The sequence below is a fragment of the Scomber japonicus genome, chromosome 20 (genome assembly GCF_027409825.1).
Source record: "Scomber japonicus isolate fScoJap1 chromosome 20, fScoJap1.pri, whole genome shotgun sequence".
NCBI lineage: Eukaryota > Metazoa > Chordata > Actinopteri > Scombriformes > Scombridae > Scomber > Scomber japonicus.
In genome coordinates this window covers 5,443,858-5,457,102 of record NC_070597.1, presented here as the reverse complement: position 1 = coordinate 5,457,102, position 13,245 = coordinate 5,443,858, and the positions used below count along the sequence as shown (strand labels likewise).

At 41.9% G+C, this 13,245-nt stretch overlaps 1 pseudogene; it reads left to right on the top strand.

The window, feature by feature from the left end:
- The first annotated feature begins 559 nt into the window (after window positions 1–559).
- LOC128381872 (vesicle-fusing ATPase-like) overlaps window positions 560–13,245 on the top strand; it is a 14,519-nt pseudogene continuing 1,833 nt past the window's right edge.

The following is a 13,245-nucleotide window of genomic DNA, read 5'->3' as shown; positions in this document are numbered from 1 at the left end:
TTCTGCCCCCCCCCCCCCCCCAAACACACACACACACACACACACACACACACACACAGCAGATATTGGAGGGTGATGATGTATGACGGACGGGGGCCTTACAAATGTCTAATGTCTCATGGCTGTGACGTTACTATTCACTCCTCTGAGCACTTCTTCTTCTCTGTCTCTCTCTCTCTCACTCTCTCTCTTTCTCTCTCTCTCTCTCTCTCTCTCTCTCTCTCCCTTTCTCTCTCTCTCTCCCTTTCTCTCTCTCTCTCTCCCTTTCTCTGTCCCTCTCTCTGTCTCTCTCCCTTTCTCTGTCTCTCTCTCTCTCCCTCTCTGTCTCTCTCTCTCTCTCTCTCTGTCTCTCTCTCTCTCTCTCTCTCTCTCTCTCTCTCTCTCTCTCTCTCTCTCTCTTTGTCTGTCTCTCTCACACACACACACACAGTTCATCCAGTAACAAACTTCTCTGTACTACCTTTTTGTGTGTTTGTGTGTGTTTTTATGTTGTATTTTTATTTGTGTGTTTTCATGTGTGTGTTTTATGTATGTGTGTGTGTGTTTATGTGTGTGTGTGTGTTTGCAGGCCAGTAACACAGTGGAGGTAAACATCGAGACGGCAGAGAAGCTGGTGGTCGGCAGACTTGACTTCATGGCCTCGCTGAATAACGACATCAAACAGTAAGTTGTTGCACATCATCAGACTTAAAAAAAATATATGAAATTAACAACTTTTAATACACATACTACAACACACTCCCCCCCACTTCTCCTACCACCAATTTAAGCCCACCCCTCCTGAAAATACCAACAATATGGATTAATTAAACAAAATAAAAGACAATATACAGTCAGGTGTCACATGCATCTAGTTTTATTATTCTTTTTATCTTTTATCAACACTTTTTATTGTGCATACTGAGAAAATCAACCCCTTTATGTACTATTCATATTCTGACCGTTCATTTTTATTCCCTTTTTTATAACTAATTCCTATACCAAATTCTATGTAATGTATTTTCCATCCATATATATCTTACAGGTCGTTCATTCACAATCACTTTACGTTATGATCCCATGTTGACAGCCAGAAATATTTCTATTAATTAAATGAAAAGTTAAGGATGCAACAAAGTTTGAATGGTTGGTTTTTATCGTTGTTCTCCAGGCGTTCGGTACCAACCAGGAGGACTACGCCAGCTACATCATGAACGGGATCATCAGGTGGGGCGACCCGGTGTCGGCGGTCCTGGAGGACGGCGAGCTGCTGGTGCAACAGACGAAGAACAGCGACCGCACACCGCTGGTCTCTGTGCTCTTGGAGGGTAGGACACACACACACTAACACACACATACACACACACACACACACACACACACACACACACACACTAATATAACAGTATACAACAAGCTCATAAAGCAGGAGAGTAGAATCTGTTAATCTAATAATTTAACGTTTGTTGGTCTCCGTCAGGCCCACCGAACAGCGGGAAGACAGCGCTGGCAGCAAAGATCTCTGAAGACTCCCAGTTCCCTTTTATCAAGATCTGCTCCCCCGACAAGATGATCGGACACTCCGAGATCGCCAAATGCCAAGCCATCAAAAAGGTAACGGAGATTAAAGTTTAGAAATATATTTAAAAAAACTATTTGATCGTCTGTAGGGCTGGAAAAGATTTAGGATTAGTAAGTAAAATATTGGAAAATTATGTATGTTAACCCTCCTGTTGTGTTCGAGTCAAGGAAGGAAGGAAGGGAGGGAGGGAGGGAGGGAGGAAGGAGGAATGAAGAAGGAAGGGAGGAATGAGGGAAGGAAGGAAGGAAGGAAGGAAGGTAGGAGGGAGGGAGGGGGGAAGGAAGGGAGTAAAGGAAAGAAGGCAGGGAGGAAGGAAGGATGGAGGAAAGAAGTAAGGAAGTAAGGAAGGTAGGAGGGAGGGAGGAAAGAAGGAAGGGAGGAAAGAGAAGAACAAAGAGAGGAAGGTGGGGGGAGGAAGGACAGAAGCAAGGAAGAAAGGGGGATGGAGGAAGGAAAGAGAGAGGGAGAGAGGAAGGACAGATGGAAGGAAGGAAGGAAGGAACAGTCAAAACAGACGGGTCATTTTGACCCGAGAGGACGACAGGAAGGTTAACTGACTCATGTGGTAGAAATTATAATCTATCAATCATAAATCCAATTAAACGAGGGTTTACTACTTCTATAACAAGCAAATAATACTTTTAAACCATTTTTTATTTATTTTTTGATCCATCTTTTGTTTTTTCTGTGACAGATATTCGAAGATGCTTACAAGTCGCAGCTGAGCTGTGTGGTCGTTGACGACATTGAACGCTTGTTGGGTAAGAAACAAACATGTTGCATCATATCTCTGTCTGAGTTTGATTTATTTTATTTCTTTTTTTTTTTTTTTTTTTTTAATCTGGATGCAAATGAAGCCGTTAATCAATCTGAATATGAAACAGGAAATGAGCAAATGAGTAACAGAGTATGATCTGTGTCTAATGTTCAGATTACGTTCCGATCGGCCCTCGTTTCTCCAACCTGGTGCTGCAGGCGCTGCTGGTCCTGCTGAAGAAGCCTCCTCCCAAGGTTAACACACACACACACACACACACACACACAAAAACACACATTTTGTTTATTTATTTATCTGTAGTTCACTTCTCGTGTCGCGTTGCTAGTCCGTCGGCGGCAGAAAGAGGGCAGCAGATCTTACGGATGCCAACGCGACTTCTCCCTCCTGTGAGGAATTGTTGGAAGTCTTTGGCTGCAACTGGCATGTGTGAGCGCCTGTGTGTGTGTGTGTGTGTGAGCGCCTGTGTGTGTGTGTGTGTGTGTGTGTGTGTGTGTGTGTGTATGGTTATTAGGGAGTGTTTTTTGGGTCCAGGCCTGTTGTGCTCTGAGTGAATGGTTGGTGGTAGAGACCCCATTTCTCATAGTTTCTTTGGTTGTAGTGTGTGTGTGTGTGTGTGTGTGTGTGTGTGTGTGTGAGCGCCTGTGTGTGTATGTGTGTGTGTGTGTGTGTGTGTGTCTGTTGTTGATGGGTTTGTGAATGAGAGTATAGCCCCACTATATGGCTGCATGTGCATGAGAAGTGGCGCGGGGCCTGGTGTTGAATGCCTGGCTTGCAGCGCTCCTCTGGGGTTGTAAAGCGCTGAGCCCAGCAGGGTGCCTGGGGCCGGGGGAGGCCAGGGGGACACGGAGGAGAATGGGCTCTGTGAGAGAGCCAGGACCTGGCAGCGCCGCCGCCTGTGTGGCACCTCATCTGCATGCAGCATCACAACCCCCCACGCCATGGGGGGGCAGCCGGCAGCCATAATCCCCCTGTCTACTCGCCACTCCTCTGCCTCTCCTCCTTCTTCTTCTTCTTCTTCTTCTACTTCTTCGCTGTCGTCGTCGTCTCCTCCTGGTCGTCCTCCAAGTCGTCGGCTTACCGGAGCCACATTTCCTCGGGTCATGTTTTGTCTTCTCCTCTGTTGTTGTCCTCTCGTCTCTTTTCCTCTCTTTAATATTCTCAAAAGCTCCCAATTTTACACTTGTAACACATAAGATTTCACTAAAGCATCATGAGGCAGCCGGCAGCCATAATCCCTCTGTCTTCTCGCCACTCTTCTTCTTCTTCTTTTTCGTCTTCTTCTTCTCCTTCTTCTTCCTTTCTCCTCGTCGTCGTCGTCTTCTCCTGGTCGTCCTCCAAGTCGTCAGCTGGAGACAGGAAACATGAACAAAGTGGAGTGTAGACTTTTTAAAAACAGCTGATGAGTTATCGTATTATAAGATTTCACTAAAACATCATGAGGCAGCCGGCAGCCATAATCCCCCTGTCTACTTGCCACTCTTCTTCTTCTTCTACTCCTTCTTCTTCTTCTTCTTCTTCTTCTTCTTCTTCTTCTTCTTCTTCTTCTTCTTCTTCTTCGTCTTCGTCTTCTTCTTCGTCTACTTCTTCTTCTTCTTCTTCTTCTGCTTCTTCTTCTTCTTCTTCCTCCTCAGCTCATGTTTTGTCTTCTCCTCTGTTGTTGTCCTCTCCTCTCCTTCCTCCTTCCCTCCCTCCCTCCTTCCTCCTTCCCTCCCTCCCTCCTACCTCCCTTCCTCTTTTCCTCTTTCCCTTCCTTCCTCCCTCCCTTCCTTCTTTCCTTCTACCTCCCTTCCTCCCTTCATCCTCCCTTCCTTCCTTGACTCAAGGACAACAGGAGGGTTAAGTTAAGTCCATGTGTACGTGATACCATAAATAACATAACTAACAAACTGGGAGAGAATCCAACGCACACCGATTTCGACCCCTGAAAAGGATTAAAAAAGGACATAAAGAATATAAATGAATGATTAACTTTAAATCTTTATCTTGTTTTTCCTTCACAGGGTCGTAAACTTCTGATCATCGGCACCACGAGTCGTAAAGATGTCCTCCAGGAAATGGAGATGCTCGACGCTTTCAGCACCACCATCCGCATTCCCAACATCTCGAGCGGAGAGCAGCTGGTCGAAGCCCTGGAGGTAACACACACACACACACACACACACACACACACACACACATCCAGGTGCAGCATGCATACAGCCACATGTTTAATGCAGTTTGTCATACAGCAGATGCCACCTTCTCTCTCTTTCTCTCTCTTTCTCTCACTCTTACCTTTAACTTTAACACACTTGCACACAGTTTATCATCTCTATTACACACTTTTGGAAATATTAAGGTATAAAGATGGTTATAACGGGTAGTGCTGGGCGGTATACCGGTTCACACCGAATGCCGGTGTATATTTTCGTTATGATATGAATTTTTAATGTACCGCCATACCGGTGTATTTCATAAATAGTATAGGATGAGATGGGATGGGATAGGACAGTGTTGCACTTCCTGCTGCTCAATAAACAGCAAAAGATGTTTGCCTGCCGAGCGAGTTACCATGACGATAGTTCACGCATCAAATCCTTGTTTTTAATAATTAGTCATTAAACTCACCGTTGTCTGACGTAGGCTGGAAACTGTGCACGTGTATTTACAATTAAAAACATTTCGCTGTGTCTTTCAGCTTCTGTCAAACTATAACAGAGCTGCGGCGGCTTCCGGTCTAAGCTTTTCAAAATAAAACCTTTGTTATTGAGCGCTATCTCTTTATCATTAACAAATAAAGTTGGGGCTGGAAATTACGGGAGATTCCCAGAAGTCAATCTACTGCAGTAGAGTAGTAGTTCCTCTCTCAACTAGTAGAAGATATTGTGAACATCTGATTATGCATGAAAAAAAAACTGTGAAACCGCTTTTATTTTGAAAAATACTGACCACCCAGCACTAATAATGGGCCTTATTTAAACCTTGACACTAAATCTTGACATTTTCGTCTTTACCTAATATGTGTTTCTCCATTTTTATCCCCCTCTCCTCTCCCCTCCATCCTCTTCTTGTTTCCTCTCCGTAGCTGCTGGGCAGTTTCCAGGAAGTAGAACGAGCCGCCATAGCTAAAGCGGTGAAAGGGCAGCAGATGTCCATCGGCATCAAGAAGTTACTCATGCTCATTGAAATGGCGGTGCAGGTGAGAGAGAGAGAGAGAGAGAGAGAGAGAGAGAGAGAGAGAGAGAGAGAGAGAGAGAGAGAGAGAGAGAGAGAGAGAGAGAGAGAGAGAGAGAGAGAGAGAGAGAGAGAGAGAGAGAGAGAGAGAGAGAGAGAGAGAGAGAGAGAGAGAGAGAGGAGAGAGAGAGAGAGAGAGAGATTGCTTCTTTTTTTTAAGCATGCTAACGTTAATGATTTCATGGGTTGAGTAGCAGTGTTGCGGTCAAGTTGGATCCAAACTGAAATATCTAAAATAACTCGGTCACAATGGTTTTTGGTGCTCTGCTGACTTTTGTGACTCTTGTGCCAACGTGATTTTGACATTTTGGTGGTTTTGAGCGAAATTTTGTGACGACTTTATGGGCTGTCATTAAATTTGGTACAGACATGCACGTCCCCCTTTAGGCTGATGATAGGATAGGATGAGATGGGATGAGATGGGACGAGATAGGATGAGATGGGATAGGATGAGATGGGATAGGATGAGATGGGACGAGATAGGATGAGCTAGTATAGGATGAGATGAGATAGGATGAGATGGGATGAGATAGGATAGGATGATATGGGATAGGATCATATGGGATAAATAGGATGAGATAGGATATGGGATGATAGGATGGGATAGGATAGGATGAGATGGGACAGGATGAGATAGGATAGAATGGGATAGGATGATATGGGATGAGATAGGAAAGGATAGGATGGGATAGGATGAGATGAGATAGGATAGGATGGGATGAGATGGGATGGGATAGGATAGGATGATATGGCATAAATATGATAGGATGAGATGGGACATGATGAGATAGGATAGGATAGGATAGGATGAGATAGGATAGGATGGGATAGGATAGGATGGAATAGGATGAGATAGGATAGGATGAGATGGGACAGGATGAGATAAGATAGGATGAGATTAGATGGGCTAAGATAGGATGAGATGGGATGAGATAGGATAGGATGGGATTAGATGGAATGGCATAGGATGGGATGATATGGGATAAATATAAGATGAGATGGGATAAATAGGATGACATAGGATAGGATGGGATCAGATGGGCTGAAATAGGATAGGATGATGATATGGGATAAGTATGATAGGATGAGATAGGATATGGGATAGGGTGACATAAGGTTAGATGAGACAAGATAGGATATGATAAAATAAGATGGATAGGATGAGAAAGAATAGGATTGGATGAGATAGAATAGGATGATATGGGATAAACATGATAGGATGAGATAGGATAAATAGGATAGGATGAGATGGGATATGAGATAGGATAGGATGAGATGGGATGAGATGGGATGAGATAGGATGAGATAGGATGAGATGGAATAGGATAGGATGGTATAGGATGATATGGGATAAATATGGTAGGATGAGATGGGATGAGATAGGATAGGATGATATGGGATAGGGTGATATGGGATAAATGTGATAGGATGAGATGGGATGAGATAGGATAGGATGGGATGAGATAGGATAGGATGGGATTAGATGGGATGGCATAGGATGGGATGATATGGGATAAATATGATAAGATGAGATGGGATAAATAGGATGAGATGGGATATGGGATGACATAGGATAGGATGGGATGACATAGGATAGGATGGGATCAGATGGGCTGAAATAGGATAGGATGATGATATGGGATAAGTATGATAGGATGAGATAGGATATGGGATAGGGTGAGATAAGGTGAGATGAGACAAGATAGGATATGATAAAATAAGATGGATAGGATGAGAAAGAATAGGATTGGATGAGATAGAATAGGATGATATGGGATAAACATGATAGGATGAGATAGGATAAATAGAATAGGATGAGATGGGATATGGGATGAGATAGGATAGGATGAGATGGAATAGGCTAGGATGGTATAGGATGATATGGGATAAATATGGTAGGATGAGATGGGATGAGATAGGATAGGATGAGATAGGATAGGATGATATGGGATAGGATGAGATGGGATGAGATAGGATAGGATGAGATGGGATAGGATGAGATGGGATGGGACATGATGAGATAGGATAGGATGAGATAGGATAGAATGGGATAGGATTATATGGGATGAGATAGGATAGGATGGGATGGGATAGGATGATATGGGATGAGATAGGAAAGGATAGGATGGGATAGGATGATATGGGATGACATAGGATAGGATGAGATAGGATAGGATGGAATAGGATAGGATAGGATGAGATGGGACAGGATGAGATAAGATAGGATGGGATAAACTTTAATATCTTGAGTTAAATTCATCTTGGACTCAAAGTGTCACACATAGCTGCAGTTAAACAACACATGACGGCAGGATACACAATCAAATATACACAACAGACAGTCTAAATACATCTATATAATAAATGACTTTTCACATCATATAAAAAAGACATTCCCATCAGCTTCATCTGCACATCAGTAAATGTTAGCATGTTAACACTTCAACTGTAAAACATTTCACTGGCTATAAGAAGCTCACATGATTAATGCATTAAGCTGCTGGTTGGTTTTTAAATGGTAGAAATATTCAGTATCACTTCACACCTCGAACACAAATTTAAAACTGGCTCGGCCCTTTTTTTTTTTTTTTTTAATAGTGCGGTCTGAGGCTCCGCAGGCTTGTCCCTCCTCTTCTTCCTCCTTTGACATCTGGTCAGCATTCTCAACAGTCAACACAAGTCTGTCTCCGTCACAAAAACCTGTCATCTATCAGCTGGAATGAAAAACAGTGCGGCTTTCTTAGCTGATGATTTGTTGAGCGGAGAGGATCCAGTTTAAAAAAAAAAAAAAAGAAAAGAAAAAAAAAGCCAAAATCCAAAACTCCCCTAGAAACGAAGTCGAAGTAGATCCATCGTATTGAAACCATGTTCTCTGCTGCTCTCCAAGTCACAGCCATGTGTGTGTGATTCAGAGGAGAACAATCACACACACACACACACACACATACACACACACACACACGCACATACATACACACACACACACACACACACAGGCACGCACACGCACACACACACACACACTCTGTCTCCTATGGTTTTTGGTTTACCTACAATTTGGAGCTCCCTCCATTCTGTCCTTCTCCCTTCCTTCCATCCTTCCTACCTTCCTTCCTTCCTCCCTCCCTCCTTCTTTCCTTCCCTCCTTCTCTCTTTCTTTCCTCCTATCTTCCTTCCTTTCTCCCTCCTTCCTTCTTTCCTACCTTCCTTCCTTCCTCCCTCCCTCCTTCTCTCTTTCTTTTCTTCCTCTCTCTTTCCTCCTTTCCTTCCTTCATCTCCCTTTCTTCCTTTCCTTCCTCCATCCCCCTCCCTCCCTCCTTCCTTCTTTCCTTCCCTCCTGCCTTCTTTCCTTCCCTCCTTCCTTCCTTCCCTCCCTCCTTCGCTCTTTCTTTCCTCCCCCTACCTTCCTCCCTTCATTCTTTCCTCTGTCCTTCTTTCCGTCCTTCCTTCCTTCCTCCCTCCTACCTACCTTCCTTCCTCCCTCCCTCCATCTCTCTTTCTTTTCTTCCTCTCTTTTCTCCTTTCCTTCCTTCATCTCCCTTTCTTCCTTCCTTCCTTCCTTTCTTTCCTTCCTCCATCCCCCTTCCTTCCTTCCTCCCTCCTTCCTTCTTTCCTTCCTTCTTTCCTTCCCTCCTTCCTTCCTTCCCTTCCTCCTTCTCTCTTTCTTTCCTCCACCCTACCTTCCTCTCTTTATTCTTTCCTCCTTCTTTCCTTCCTTCTTTCCTTTCTCCGTCCCTCCTACCTTCCTTCTTTCCTCCCTCCTTCCTTCCTTCTTTCCTTCCCTCCTTCCTTCCTTTCCTTCCTCCATCCCCCTTTCTTCCTCCCTCCCTCCTTCCTTCTTTCCTTCCTTCCTTTCTTCCTTCCTTCTCTTCATTTCTCCTTCCTTCCTTCCTCCCTCCTTCTTTCCTCCCTCCCTCCTACCTTCCTTCCTTCCTCCCTCCGTCCTACCTTCCTTCCTTCCTCCCATCCTTCCTTCCTTCCTTCCTCCCTTCCTTCCTTCCTTCCTTCCTTCCTTCCTTCCTTCCTTCCTTCCTTCGTATTGAAACCATGTTCTCTGCTGCTTTCCAAGTCACAGCCATGTGTTGTGATTCAGAGGAGAACAATCACACACACACACACACACACACACACACACACTCACACACTCTCTCTCTCTCTCTCTCTCTCTCTCTCTCTCTCTCTCTCTCTCTGTCTCCTATGGTTTTTGGTCTACCTACAATTTGGAGCTAAATTGATAAAGATGGTTCCTCCCAGGAGTCCGACACGCATGTACATTAAACTCGTCCAACAGTGGAAACAGAAATGAAAACATAAACCGCCGACTCAGCAGATTCTTGGCGTCTCCTCCGCACCAGTTGTTTTACGTACTGTATGTAGCTGCAGTGTCGGCCAGAAACCAAATACTCTGTGGATATTTTATGGAGTTAGATTTGTTTCATAATGTTGTATGTGTGCAGATCGACAATTTAGGACACCTACGATTCGCTGACAGGTGATGAGTCATATTGTGGAAATTTTACACCCAAAATTGAGACAGTCAAATAAAATGGGATGAAGTTAAATGAGGATAAAACTTGAGATTCTTCTACAGGGTTTCCCACGTTTCCTGGAAAACCTGGAAAATGATTGACCGATAAATAAAAATAATAAAAAATAAAAACAGGAAGACTATTTTTAAAAATAAAAACAGGAAGAATATTTTTAAAAATAAAAACAGGGAAAATATAAAAAATAAAAACAGGAAAAATATTTTAAAAAATAAAAACAGGAAAAATATTTTAAAAATATATATAAAAAATAAAAACAGGAAAAATATTTTAAAAATATATATAAAAAATAAAAACAGGAAAAATATTTAAAAAGTAAAATAAAAACAGGAAGAATATTTTTAAAAATAAAAACAGGGAAAATATAAAAAATAAAAACAGGAAAAATATTTTAAAAAATAAAAACAGGAAAAATATTTTAAAAATATATATAAAAAATAAAAACAGGAAAAATATTTTAAAAATATATATAAAAAATAAAAACAGGAAAAATATTTAAAAAGTAAAATAAAAATGTAAAAAATAAAAACAGGAAGAATATTTAAAAAAATAAAAACAGGAAAAATATAAAAAAATAAAAATATAAAAAATAAAAACAGGAAATATATATATTAAAAAAAATAAAAACAGGAAAAATATGAAAATATAAAAATATAAAAAATAAAAACATAAAAAATAAAAACAGGAAATATTTAAAAAAATAAAAAATAAAAATAAAAACAGGAAATATATTTAAGAAATTAAAATAAAAACATTCACCAAAAGACATTCACCTTATAATGAGCATCTAACAAAAGATGAGTTGCATTACGTGAAGTGTACGATCTTGGATTTTTAAGATTGATCCATATCAGGAGCAAAAAAAGAAAAATCTGGATATGTTTGTTTTCTACTGGATGAATTCTGCTTTTAAATCTGTTTTAAATCTTCTCACTTCAGGGAAGAGGAAGTTCAACACTGCTGGACATCTTTTTCTTTTTCTTTATTTTGTGTGTTAAAGCTAAAAGTTGCGGGAAGTGATTCATTTCCAAAAAAAAAACAAAAACACATATATATTTTTCTCAGTTGGATCGGAGACATTTGAACCCGAGCCCGACACTTACACTCTTCTTCACTATACTCCATCCTAAGCATCTTTCTGCTCGACTGCGGCTTCCCAAAAAACCTGAACTTTAAACTCCAGCAGCTCATTTAAATAGTTTATATATTAAAAAAAAAAGAAAAAATCTGCTCTAGTGGCTTCAAAATAAATAGTGACTGACAGGAAAACATCAGCAACAGAAACTGACCTAAATCTGACTGTTAGCTCGTGTTAATGCCCCCCCCTCCTCAGCTGCCCCCCCCGCGCCCCCCCCCTCCTCATGACTGTGTGTCTGTGGTATGTTGACGACACGTACAGCCTGTTAGTTGAGGCTGGATGCTGTGTAATTGCTGCGGTATGCACCAATGATGCAGCCATGTTCTGCACACACACACACACACACACACACACACACACACACACACACACACACACACACACACACACACACACACATACATACATACATACATACATACATACATACACACACACACACACACAGCAGCCTGAAGAAGAAGAAGCAGGAGAATCAGTAGAAGAAGTATGAACCTGTGTTTTGCCGAGACATGCTGCAAAAACTCTCTCACACACACACACACACACACACACACACACACACACACACACACAATACACACACACACACACTCTTCCCCAGTCTTTATCTTTTTTTTTCCTCCTCCTCTCATTCCTGTGTTTCGCTCTCATGTCTTCACTCCAGTGGCTACAGGCGATTCCAGACGTACTGTAAGTTATTGCATAGGCTGCCATTAATTTTACTTCCTCTCCTCCTCCTCCTCCTCCTCCCCCCTTTCTTCTCCTCCTCCCCCCTTTCTTCTCCTCCTCCTCCCCCCCCTCTCCTTCTTTTATACAAACTAAAAGTGTGAACTCCAGGACCCCGCTCACCTTTTTTAAAGTGATCCAAAAGACAAATAAAGTGATTATTTTATTATATCGTTTGAATGTAACGCTTCTTTCTTTCTTTCTTTCTTTCTTTCCTCCTTCCTTCCTTCCTTCCTTCCTTCCTTCCTCCTTTCCTCCCTCCCTCCCTCCCTCCCTCCCTCTCTTTTTACCTCCCTCCCTTCCTTCCTTCCTTCCTTCCTTCCTTCCTTCCTTCCTACCTTTCTTTCTTCCTACCTGCCTTCATTCCTACCTTCCTTTCTTCCTTCCTTTCTTCCTTCATTCCTACCTTCCTTCCTTCCTTCATTACTACCTTCCTTTCTTCCTTCCTTCCTTCCTTCCTTCCTTCCTTCCTTCATACCTACCTTTCTTTCTTCCTTCCTGCCTTCATTACTACCTTCCTTTCTTCCTTCCTTCATTCCTACCTTTCTTTCTTCCTTCCTTTCTTCCTTCATTCCTACCTTCCTTTCTTCCTTCATTCCTACCTTCCTTCCTTCCTTCCTTCATTACTACCTTCCTTTCTTCCTTCCTTCCTTCCTTCATTCCTACCTTCCTTTCTTCATTACTACCTTCCTTTCTTCCTTCCTACCTTCCTTCCTTACTTCCTTCATTACTACCTTCCTTCCTTCCTTCATTACTACCTTCCTTCCTTCCTTCATTACTTCCTTTCTTCCTTCCTACCTTTCTTTCTTTCTTCCCTTTCTTTCTTTCTTTCTTTCTTATTTTACTTTTAAATAGATGGATGTCGGCCACAGAGTCAGCAAGTTCCTGAGTCTACTGAAGGACGACGGAGCGTAAGTATTCGTTTCCTGTTTCTACGAGGTGACACTGAACACTCACACACACACACACACACACACACACACACACACACACACACACACACACACACACACACACACACACACACACACACACATATCTGTCACCTAGTTTTCAATCCTCCAGTCATTTTTTTTTACTAATGTAACACAGAAGTGGGAAAGGAAAAAAAAAACCTGAGACAGAAGCAGTAAACATTTACATTTTAACCTCTGTATGAAGTGTGATTAATATATATATATATTTTCTTTTTTTCTTTTTTCATCTTTTTTCTTTTTTTCTCTTTTTTCCTCTGCAGACTGGGTTTTAATAAGTTTGGAGTGATGTAGACTCAGAGGAG